The 12,053-nt window shown below is 41.7% G+C and overlaps 1 pseudogene; it reads right to left on the bottom strand.

Annotated features, from left to right (window-relative positions):
• Positions 1-1,988: 1,988 nt before the first annotated feature.
• LOC102500136 (eukaryotic translation initiation factor 2A pseudogene) lies at positions 1,989-3,656 on the bottom strand (annotated as a pseudogene).
• Between the last annotated feature and the right edge of the window lie 8,397 nt (positions 3,657-12,053).

The raw sequence follows: 12,053 nt of genomic DNA, 5'->3' as shown, positions 1-12,053 counted from the left end.
TACAAGTGAAATGGATAATAGAAATACACCCAACATACAAAAGATTATGTTCAAAGTTACTGACTTGATAGCAATTTTAGAAACTGGAGAGCAATGGAGAATGCCTTCACGATTTTGGGAGAAAAGATATTTTCAGGCAACCTCAGATTCATACCATGACAATAAATTCTGTATAACAGAGGGTGATCCATGCCTAGTGCCAGTGCAGTACAGATTACACCTGTTTGTGGGAATATGGTGAAGGTCATCAATTTCAAGGGACAGAAGAGAACAATATCTGGGTCCTTGCTCATCAAGAGAAAGCGCACCTGGACAACCATTTTCTAAACATTTCCTTTGTAATTCTGCTCCCATATTGTGAGTTTGCTGTTCTTAAGGATATTTAGATTTGTGTTTGGAATATGGCAAAGACCACGTGTACCACTCGATTCCTGTCTTCAACTGGTGTAACTGTTCTGAGGAGAATAAATGAATTCATTAAATTCTCATGTGGGGAAACAGACATAGTGTACCTGATATGGATGCAGAGTTGAGAGTCAAAAAGAATACAAAACAATTCTTCAACCCAGAAGAAGAGTCCTCAACAGGTAGTTAAAACAAAGAGGAAGGAAGGACAGAAATGGGAACTGAAGGCACAAGACCAGTAAAGAACAACTAGGAGGACAGAGGAGGGATTTAAGAGTGACATCAAGTGGAGGGAGAATGCAGGAGGACCTTCCAGGATGAACGCCCAGGCCAGGGGCTCCTGGAGGTCAGGTGATACAGTGCAGCACTTGAATGATCTGATCCATGTACAGACTGGAGTGTTCGAACACTGCGTGCTCTGGGAGGACTTCCCGGGCTACACCCACAGTAATTTCACAGGTCAGCAGTGAATGGAGTTGCCAGCCTCCACATGTCTTTCTTGTACTCTCTTCCTCATAGTCTCGTATTAATTTTATTCCTTTCTTTTCTCATTTCTTTTTTAAACAGTCGCATTATCTGCTGGAAACTTTCACATATATTATTAATGTTCTTTCAGACAGATTCCACATGGGATTTTTATTATATGTTTAGACAAAGATTAACTTGTAGGAAGTACAAAATAAATATGTATAAATAAATGACAGGCTCAGCGCACTGGGAACCTGTGTCCAGCTCCATCTCTGACCATTCTAAGCCACCAAAGAGATTGCCCAAATTCCTTTTTGTGAGGAGAAATAACACCCGTGTACATACTCAGACTCTTCTAGGGTCCTCAAATATACACGCTTACTAGACAGAGCAAAGCTTGAGCCCTGTTTTAGAAATACAGTAACAGAAACTTTAAAGACTCCCCGAGGAAGTGGACTAGAAAAAGTGCAGTATTCCATAACATTACTGACTGAGTTTATGCTGAACAACTTAGTGAGCTAATACCAGTCCAAGAGGGGAAAAAATGACTATTTATTCTAAAGGTATAGAAAAAAACTTATTATTTTTTTTTGCAGTGACTTCTTTTAACCAACCTAATGGGTTATACTCATTTGTTTTAATTTAATATGCTTTGATTCATTTATGTGGTAAATACTGTTTTCTACTGAATAGCAATGTCTCTCAAACGTAACTAAGAAATCCATGTGTCTCTTTGTCAATAACGTGCCCTGGAAGGAGAAGTCAACATAATGGACACTATTAAATAACATCACAGGGGTTTTTAACAAGTTTATGAAAAATGCATATGATAAAAAATGCAAATATTTATCGTATATTTTCAAATATTTGCACCAAAATAAACTTTCACTTTAATATCAGCTTTTCCACAAGTTTTTGAAATAATTTCGTACATCCAGAAGCTTGGATAAGTGGTTAGAATTCTAGGTGAGCATTAAATGTGGGTAGGAGGCTATTGAAAGGGCTGCGCTGGGTTTAACAGATGCATTTCCACTGATGTATGCTAACTAGCTTACCAACTGGCTCTCTGTCAATCTTTGTGTTTCAGCTGCTGCAGGTTTCACCTTACAGTTGCTTCAATTTAATAGATTCCAGAGGTGTTCGCCTATCACAGGGTCCCCAGATATGAACTGAGCTACTGTATTTGGGATGTGCTCTGTGGGGCAGAAGTAGGTGACAAATCATGGCCTTTGTCATAGCTTCCTGCTCTGCCACTTTCTTAGCCTCATATAAGCTGGTTTGGATAATGGCTTAATTCTTTGTTGTTGTGATTTCTTATTTTGGAGTGGATTCTCCCCTTAAGCTTGGAATTGATGATTGGTTTATTTCTTAAAGCTGGGTGTTCATTAGCCGTTGCAAGTTTCCATTCCTCTTTGGGTATTTCACTTGCAACTACTTGGTAAGTTATTGTTTTTGCTGGCAATAGTCCATCCCAAAATGGCTGCCAAGAAACTTGCCTTATTTCTGCATTCGACGACACATCTTACTGTGTAGGATAGAGCTGGTATAATGCCAAAACTTGTGATTATTAACCCCAAACATGAGAGTATGTGTGGCAGTTAAAATGTGGTCCCCACTAAGGCACCAAGCAAAATATGTTGGACTGGAGCCTACTTTTTTGGAAGCAAATTTGAAGTTTCTAACATCCACATGTGAATTGTCTCCCAGATTTCCAAATCTAGCTGGTACTAACAAGTGGCCACGAGGGCTAAATCGGCTGCGATAGAGAAGCAGTTTCAGAGTCAAATACAGGATCCCATTTCAAGTTGAAGATTGTGGCTTTCAAAGGCATAAAACCATGAAGAGCATGACAATTAGTAGAAGCAGATTCATAAATTCCTTCGTAAATAGAGCTATGTTTGGTAGTTGATTGGATGAAAGCATTTGCTCCGTTTGCTGCAATGTAATGCAGCCTTTGTAATGGGAATTTTTATCTTGTCGACATCTGTTCTAGCGTTTCAATACAGCAGTGGCTATTTCATTCCATAGCACTATGACCTTATTAGGCTTAGAGAAACTTGCTGGTTAGAAGCTGCATGAAGTCTAAAAAAACTGGGGTATCCATATAACCTAACAAATGAAAGCATACACTTACTTTAAGGGACATAGAAAGCCTCCTTGTGTGGCTAGAGCCCAAGTGATAACACACGTCAATTTTTGTAAATGGAATTTAATTGCAATTTTATTAGTATTGTGTTTACAAAGAAGTGAACTCCATAGTTAACATTTGGGGTACCAATAGTTTCATCGCCTTGTCAGATGGTAGGTGGGCACCAATTTTGTATTTTTTTCTGGATGAAAGACTTCAAGCCTGTCCCAGTGTCACATCATGAAGTTGTAGACTGAATATCCAGTGGTGCCATGGATATTCAGCAGGCTCAGGCTGCTATATGGCCAGTACTTTTTCTTTCTTTCTTTTTTTTTTTGGAGAGGATTTTGCTATAGGGCGCGTGCGCTCACCAGACAGAGACATAGAGACAGAAAGCGAGAAATCACCCCCGAGAGGGGATGGTCACGCCGCAATCCCTTCTCCTCCATTCTCCTCTCGGGATCTTGGGCACACATGCATACATGCCCGGCATGAGTTTTAAGCCACCGGGTCCGGGACACGAACCGCGGTCAACTACGTGGGAGTCCAGCGACATAGCCATTTCGCTAACTGCTGGTTCCCAGTACTTTTTCTTTTTCAAAAGAGAACTCAAGGCATACTGCCTCTGGAGGTCAAAGGAGTGTGGTAGTCCCATGTTAGTAACATGAAGAATGTTAATCGTTTTTTCTTTGCTCCAGCAACCAGGGCCCCATCATTATTAAAGTTACGGACTTTAATTTTTCTGAGATGTCCTTGGAAACAATGTACTTTCTGCAAAATACAGTAGTGCATCAGCCATAGCCCTCTGGTCTTTGAATAGATTCATATTCTGATGGTGGGACCTTGGGAGTATCACCACCTCTGAGCCTGTACCAAAATCTTCCAGGAGTGGCATGGGCGACTCCATCTTCTCCAAGTTACTTTTATTTTCCCTATGTCATAAATCATTCTATAGCTGTTTGTCTGTTATCTGAGCGACTTGGAAGAGGCCAATATACTGGTTCTCAACTTGTTGCTTAAGTAGGGACAGGTGTAATTTCTCAAGGCATGTGGACTTTACTACTCCAGGTACTTCTTGGGCCATATTAATAGGCTCTTGATGGTTATCAAAGCAGTAGGACTTGAGAGCCCTGTTGGTACTCTCTGTCGCCACTTCACTGATAGATGATAATGTGGAACACTCCACCAGTCTTCATGGAAGTCCAAGTGAACCAGAGCGGGGTAAGGAAGTAAACTGCACGGTCACCTCACAGGACTCAGATCATGTCCTCACACACCCACTGGCAGCACCTGTCACCATAGCATACACTCCACGCCCATCTCTTTTACGGAACCAGAAGCTCCAGCAGGGCAGGGATTGATAGTCTGCCTTCCCCACCTTCAGCCAGTCTTTCCCTGGAATCCTGATCTCAGGAAACATCCTTACCATCTGTTATGTGTTTAATCCCCAAACCCGAGAGTTTGACTTGAGTCTTTTCTTCCACAAAGAAGCCATGTTCAGATCCAAATGAACCTCATACTCCTCCATGTGTCTCTACTATCACTCGTGCTGTGTAAAAGTGACACTGTCTGAACCCTCCATGAGACCTCTGAACTGCTCTCTCCTCTTCTCATCTTCCAATCACTCACTGAATGGCAGCTTGTGATCTTCCAAAGGAGTTTGATTAATCTCCTTGTCCGAGGCCCTAAAACACTACCCATCACACCTACAATCTAAATACCTGCCATTCTCCAAACACCTGCCCCTCCTTGCTTTCCAGCCTAGAACCAACAAGCACCCTTCACCTGCTTGACCTGCAGCCAGCCTCCCACCAAACACACAAGGCCTTTACGACCTGTGAGCCTGTTACTGTTCTCTAGGCAGGAAATGCTTGTCCTGGCTTCCTATGTGACAGCTTCCTCCTTAACCTTCAGAGTTTTGTGGACATAGCACCTTTGTGGAAGTACCTCTCCCAGTCAATACCTATCTCATTGCTTTATTACAGACTCCATACTACTTTGTTTATTTATGTGTTTATTTTCCCATCGCCAATCTTCCCCAGCAGAATAGGAAAGAGAGTTCACTGATCTTACTCACTGCAGATCCTCAGTCCCGAGCATGGAGCCTGGCACATAGTAGGTGCTAAACACATATTTGTAAATGAATGAATTTTTTTTTCTTTAGTCCTCAGTGCCCAGTGTGCTCAGTAAATGACTTTTGAGTGAGAAATCAGTAAGAGAATGAATCAGTAAATGCGTAGTTCTGTCATTAGTTCTGCTGGAAATGCCCTCTGACTTGGCACGGCAACACTTGAGTACTGAGCACCTCTTCCCCATCTGTCCTCTTGGTCATGTTCATGCAGCAGTATGGTCTGTAACCAGGTTTCGTTTGATCATTTCTAGAACAAAAATTAATCTCATGTGGGTGAAAGAGATCATGACTATGGAATCCTGAAATACCTCCCAGGTTGACTTTTTCACTGGAAAATAAGCGTTTGTGGATGGGGCCCTGAATGAGAAAGTTATGACTTTTCTTGCCTATGCTTTAGACTGAAAGAAAAGCAAATATCTGAATTTCTGGAATCCCTCTGACTGTGCCCCTTAGTCCTGGGCACTGTCCCCAAGGGAAGAGGACTAATGAAGTGGGCCATGCCCAGGGCTCAGCCACTGAGGAGCTCTGTGAATCAGGTCTCCAGCAAACTCAGGATTTGGAGCTAGGACCACTTGCAAGCTCAAGGGGTCTACCAGAGAGATGGTGCAGGTGGCAGTGGAAATGGCCCAAAGACAAGCAAGGGGATTTACTGTGAGTCCTTAGAACGTGCCACTGGCCTTGCCCTTTGCCTTTTCTCCTGAGGGCCTTGGTATTTGAGCATGGCTCATTCTTGCCCTCGTAAGATTGATTGTAAGTGGGACCTGTCCCTGACAACTGAGTCACCGCTTCGGTCTCAGAGATGGGCCTGGGTGACAAACAAAGAATGTTCTCCTAGCTTTCTAAAGTCCCCACTCCCTGCTGCTGGGCATCTACCCTGCACTGGAGGGAGCCACCTGGGCAACTCAGAAAAGGCTGGTATTCATGGAACCAGCAGGTAGTGTGGTGGTTAAGGCACTGGATACTCCCACATGGTCTACCACAGTTTGAGTCCTGGACCTGGTGGCTTGCTTTCTCATTCTCCTCTCTCTCTCTTTCTGTGTGTCTCTCTCTGGTCAAATTAAAATGAGTGAATGAATGAATAAATAAATAAATCTTTAAAAAAAAAAGAAAAAGAAAGGGCTGGTGTTCATCATCCTGCATCCCGGGGCTCTGCCCAGTTAGTAGAAACTCTCCTTCCTATGTCACTGGCTCACGGCACTCGCTCTGGCATCAAGTTCAGAGTCCTGGTTTGTTTCCTGAAGCTGCGTTATACTTTGTGCTTTTAACTCCTTTGATATAATTCATTGCTGGTAAAAACTTGGCACATCTGACCTTTCTATCCAAGGACTTGGAACTATCTAAATACAAAGTAATGTTAAAGTGTGGTGTGTGTGTTTGAAATGACAGATGGGGAGACCCCTTCCCCTGAGCTGCTTATGACCCTCCCCAGACACTAACATCACAATAGCCTTAATGTGCCGAGCCCAGCTCTTTTTTATTTTCTGTACCTCTTTGCTTTTGTGTGCTCAATGTCTGAATTTCTGGTCTGATCATTCCATTTAGAAATCTGACCTCCAGAGGCAGTATGCCTTGAGTTCCCTTAAAAGAAAGAAAGAAAGAAAGAAAGAAAGAAAGAAAGAAAGAAAGAAAGAAAAAGAAAGAAAGAAAGAAAGAAAAAGTACTGACCATATAGCAGCCTGAGCCATGGCACCACTGGATATTCAGTCTACAATGCCATGATGTGACACTGGGACAGGTTTGAAGTCTTTCATCCAGAAAAAAAAAAAAAAAACACCAAAAAACAAAATTGGTGCCCACCTACCACCTGACAAGGTGATGAAATTATTGATGCCCTTGTTATTAAGTATGGAGTTCATTTCTCTGTCAACACAATACTAGTTCCAATGCTGGAACTTTGTTTGTTTGAGCTCTGTGTTGGCCAAGCCCTTCTGTTCTGTGACTGCTTCCCCCACTCCATGGCACTGCAGACGATCAAGCTGATTCCTTGGGGGTGCTGCGGCTCTGGCCAGGGATGTGGCCCTGCAAGAAATCCCCACTTTTCCTGGCAGTTGAGGCAAGATGAACTAAGTCTTATGGACAAGGGAGGATGATTAAACTCTATCAAGTGAAAAAATGAGTCACAAAATTATATTTGCACATAGTACACACACGCACACACAGACGCACACCCCCCTGCACTGATAATCACCATCAAACTCATCAGGGTTCACACTCCTGGCCAGTCTTTCTCTTACAGGTGCTAGGCTATTCCTCTTCCCACGGGATGGGTTGGTTCCTGACTGCTGAGAGACTGGCTGATTCTGGTTTTCTGGGGGTTTGCACTTGGGAAAACCAACCCCAAGATTCCAGCCAGCACATCTCACACCCCCATTTCCTTTCTAGGGCAGTTCCATTTCTGATGCTGCAGCTAATCTGCTTGCTAGGTTCACTAAGGCCCCTCCTAACGAATCAGTTGATTCTTTGGGGGATATCTGTACTCCAAAGAGCATGGTTTAATACATAAATGTTTGATTGACAGCCGATGTTTTGTAAAGTGTGATTGTGTTGACGGGAACCTGGGTGGGGGCCTGCAGAAAGACACTTGGATTTTCTATTAAGACTGGGGTGTTGGGGGCAATCCAGCCTCTATGTCTCTAGCCTCTTTCATTCAGCCTCTTCTTAACCCCTTGGTTGCTCCGAGACAGGGATGGAAAGGGAGTCGGGCCTCCCTCATTGTGGGCCCAAGGGGACACCAGGCTCTGAGTACTCAGCCCGAGGTCTGAAGAGACTCCAGGGAGAATGGCGTCCAGCCAGCAGTTTGCCTGACTTGGCTGCTGCCCAGCTTGTCTTCGAGGTATTTAGAAAGTGCAGCGTGAATGCCTCAGGCATGGCCCCAGTTGTGGGAAAATAAAACGCTCCATTTCTCAGGGACAAGTTCTCAGTGTCAAGTTCAGTGCTGCTCAAGTGGTTCCAACAAGAGTGTGCTTCCTGTCCATAGACTCCCCTCGCCGGAGGACAGCACAGGCATCACTTCTCAGGAGCTGGCGGGGCCAAGGTGCCGCTGTCCAAAGGACACTGGGATGACCAGAGAGTGACCCCAGCCTACGATAATCACCGCTGCGGAAAGATGAACTTTGGCACATTACAACTTCAGAGCTGTACTGAGCAGACAGTCATCCAGGAGTCGAACGGCTCTGCACCGCGGGGGCTTAGGGACTCTGCTGGAGGCCGCGAGGCTCAGCCTTTGCCTTATTTGGACTCTCCAGGTGGAAAGTTTGAGGCAAGATAACTAATGTCTAGTTGGATGCCTGTGACTGGCTGAGCCCAAGTTTCATTTTCTTTTAAATTGATTATTTACCAGAAATGAGTCTGAATTAAGTCTTGGTAGTTTGTTTATGTAGGAATTTAGAGCACTACAGGCAACTCAGTTTAATGGCCTCCCATTTAATTAATATCGCAATGTTCTAGAACCAACCCTTCATCTGTATTTTTTTCCTTTTATTCTTCTTTTGTTTGTTTGTTTAGGTTTTTCCCATAGGGCATGTATGCTTGGCAGAGAGAGAGACAGACAGAGAGAGAGAGAGAGTGAGAGAGAGAAAGTGAGAAATCACTGCCCCAGAGGGGATGGCCACACTGCCATCCTTTTTCCTCCATTCTCTTCTCAGGATTTTGGGCACAAACGCACACAGCTGGTGTGATTTTATTTTTAATTTTTTTTTAGAGAGATTTTTGTTATAGGGTGCATGTTCTTGCCAAAGAGACGGGGAGAGATAGATGGAAAGTAAGAAATCACCCCAAGGGGGGTTGGCCACATCGCAATCCCTTCTCCATTCTCCTCTCAGATTTTGGTCATGTATGCACATTTGTGAGTTTTAAGCCTCTGGATCCAGGACTTGAACCACTATCACCTACGTGGGAGTCCAGCTATGTAACCATTACGCCATCTGCTGGTCTTGCCTGGCATGATTTTCAAGCCACCAGGTCCAGGACAGTTGGACATGTGGGAAACTAGCACTTTAACCACCATGCTACTGCTTTCATCTATATTTTAAACATATTTAGAACAGTCTATCTTATGTACACACACACACACCTGTACAATGTGTGTGTGTGTGTTTGTGCAAACATATACACTTAGATTTTATATAAATGGTCAGTTCATTTCTATAACCATTCTGCAAGGTGTCACTATTCTTACTCTAATTTTAAGGAAGACCAAATTAAATCTAAGAATTTAGACATCTACTCAAGGCCACAAACTACTGTATGATGGAGCTGGGATTTAAAACTAGGTGTAATTACTCACATTCAACCATTCTTCCTATAGCAGCACAGTTAGTCTGTTTGACTGCAAGTGCTTCTGGGTTGCCAGCATCAGTGAAAACCCAAGAATATGGCAGGTGACTAAGGAGACCTATCAGGCACTATTGACACCATATTCAACTAGGTTATAGCTAATTTACTCTATATTTGATAATACACTCTTAAAAGAAAGACTTTATGATAAGATAATAACGTAAAAAATATATTGCTCTAATCTTACCTATGGCTTTGTTTGTGTGATTTCTTTCTAAATCTTTGATTTGTTTAATCTTTTAATTTTCCTCAGTTAGGCATACACACTATTTATTAATCATTTTCTTTTTAAAAATATGGATTTGGCCCAGCTGCTATTCTGCAATGCTGGAGCCACATGGAAGACCACAGTTCAGATCCTAGGCCATCCTGAAACATACCAGGTACGTGTGCACAAATGATCCTGGCTGGCTAGACGGTGTGGGAGGGGGATTGCCTATGGATGCCAAATTTGCTCCAGAAACATTTGCTGATAAGACAATCCTTCCCCCATTGAATTTCTTTTCTGTTTTGTCAAAAATGTGATGGCTATACTTCGTGAGTCTATTTTTTGGGCTCTTCATCCTGTTCCATTGATCTATGGTGTAGACCTCTGATAATATGGTGTAGTATTGAGTTCTGAAGTACATTAAGTGTAATTTTTTCACTTTCTTCTTTTTTTAAAAGAATTATTTATTTAATTTTATTTATCCATTCATGTATTTTAATTTTGACCAGGGAGAGATACCCACACATGCACACACAGAGGGGGAAGTGAGAAAGAAAGCCACCAGGTCTGGGACTCGAGCCATGGTCAGCCATGTGGGAGTGTCCAGCACCTTAACCACCATACCACTGGCTGGCCTCACTTTTTAAAAGTTGTTTCGGTGATTCTACAATAGTTCCTTTGACTTTCATATGTTTTGAATAAGCTTGTCTATATCTAAAAAAAAAACTTGCTAGAATTTTGAAGGGAATTTTACTAAGCTTGTTGATTAACTTTGGACTCAATATCTTTCTTTTATTGAATATTTCAGTCCATGAACACAGTATGTATCTCCTCTTATGCAGATTATCTTTTATTTCTTTCATTAAAGTTTCGTAGTTTCAAGTCCTGTACATGGTTCCTTAGATCTATATCTAAGTATCTCATTTGGAGGAGCTATTGTAAACTGTACTTGCAATTTTGCTTTCCATGTGTTCATTGCTAGCATATAATAATATGATTTATTTTGGAGAGTTAATGTTTTCTACTGTGACCTTGCTAAACTTATTCTACAATTTTCTTTTGTAAATTCCTTGGGGTTTTCTGTTTAGACTATCATATCATCTCCCAGTTTGAAAGGTTTTATGTCTTTCTTTCTAGACTATGTGTCCTATATATTCTTTTATTCCTCATGTGCTGGCTAGAATTTCTAGTACTATGTTGAATGGCGGCGTGAGAGTGGACCTCCTTGTCTTGTTCCAGATCTTAAATATAATCATTGTTTCTCACTGCTAGGGATACTAACTATAGATATTTTTTAGATGCTCTTGATGAAGTTATTTATTCCTGTATCTCTGAGGACTTTTTTGAGAGTTTTTGACAGGGTGTATGTGCTCGCCAGAGAGTCAGAGAGACAGAAAGCAGTGGGGGAGGGAATGACCATGCCACAATCCCTTCTCCTCCATTCTCCTCTTGGGATTTTGGGTACACATGCACATGCTCCCAGTGTGAATTTCAAGTCACCAGGTCTGGGATTCAAACCATGGTCAACCATGTGGGAGTTCAGTGCCTTAACCACTATGCCATCTGCTGACCCCTCTCTGAGAGTGTTTTTTAAAATCATAAATAGGTGTTAGATTTTTTAAAAATATGTTTTCTGCATTTATAAATATGATCATGAGATTTTTCTCTTTTGACCAGTTAATATGGTGAATTATAATGGTAGATTTTGAATACTGAACCAAACTTGCATTCTTGAAAAAACTCTGCTGCTTTACCATGGTGCACACTTCTTATTTGTGGCTGAATTCTGTTTGTTCCTATATTATTAAGAATGTTTAGATCTATAGTCAGGATAAATATTGGTCTTTAGTTTTCCTTTTTTTATAGTATCTTTAGTTTTTATGTCAAGCTGATGACAAATTCATAGGAGTGAAACTGTTCCCATTCCTTGTATTTTCTGGAAGAAATTATGATGCATTCGTGTTGATTACTCTTTAACTTTTGATGAAATTCTCCAGTGAAACCATCGTGGCCTGGGAATGTCTTTTTCAGGAGTTTTTGTATTAAAAATCAATTTGTTTAATTGTTATAAGGTTAAGTTAGCTATTTAATATTGGCAAGTTTTAGTTGTTTGCAATTTCTGATGAACTGGCTCATAGCGTGTTAACTGCCAGACTTATGTGTGTAAAATCGTTCACAGCATCTCCTTGTCCTCTTCATCTGCAGAGTCTATAGTGCTTGCCTCGGTTTCATCAGCGATAGTAGTCATTTGTGCCTTCACTGTTTTTTTACCTTCACTATTTTTTTGTCAGTCTTCCTAGAGATTTGTCAATCTTATGAATTCTTTTCAAATAACAGGTTTTGTTTCATTAATTTTATCAGCTGTTTTTGATTGTATT

The sequence above is a fragment of the Tupaia chinensis genome, unplaced genomic scaffold (genome assembly GCF_000334495.1).
Source record: "Tupaia chinensis unplaced genomic scaffold, TupChi_1.0 Scaffold000217_1, whole genome shotgun sequence".
Taxonomy (NCBI): Eukaryota; Metazoa; Chordata; class Mammalia; order Scandentia; family Tupaiidae; genus Tupaia; species Tupaia belangeri.
The sequence above is the reverse complement of the archived record's forward strand: the minus strand, read 5'-3'. Positions and strand labels throughout refer to the sequence as shown.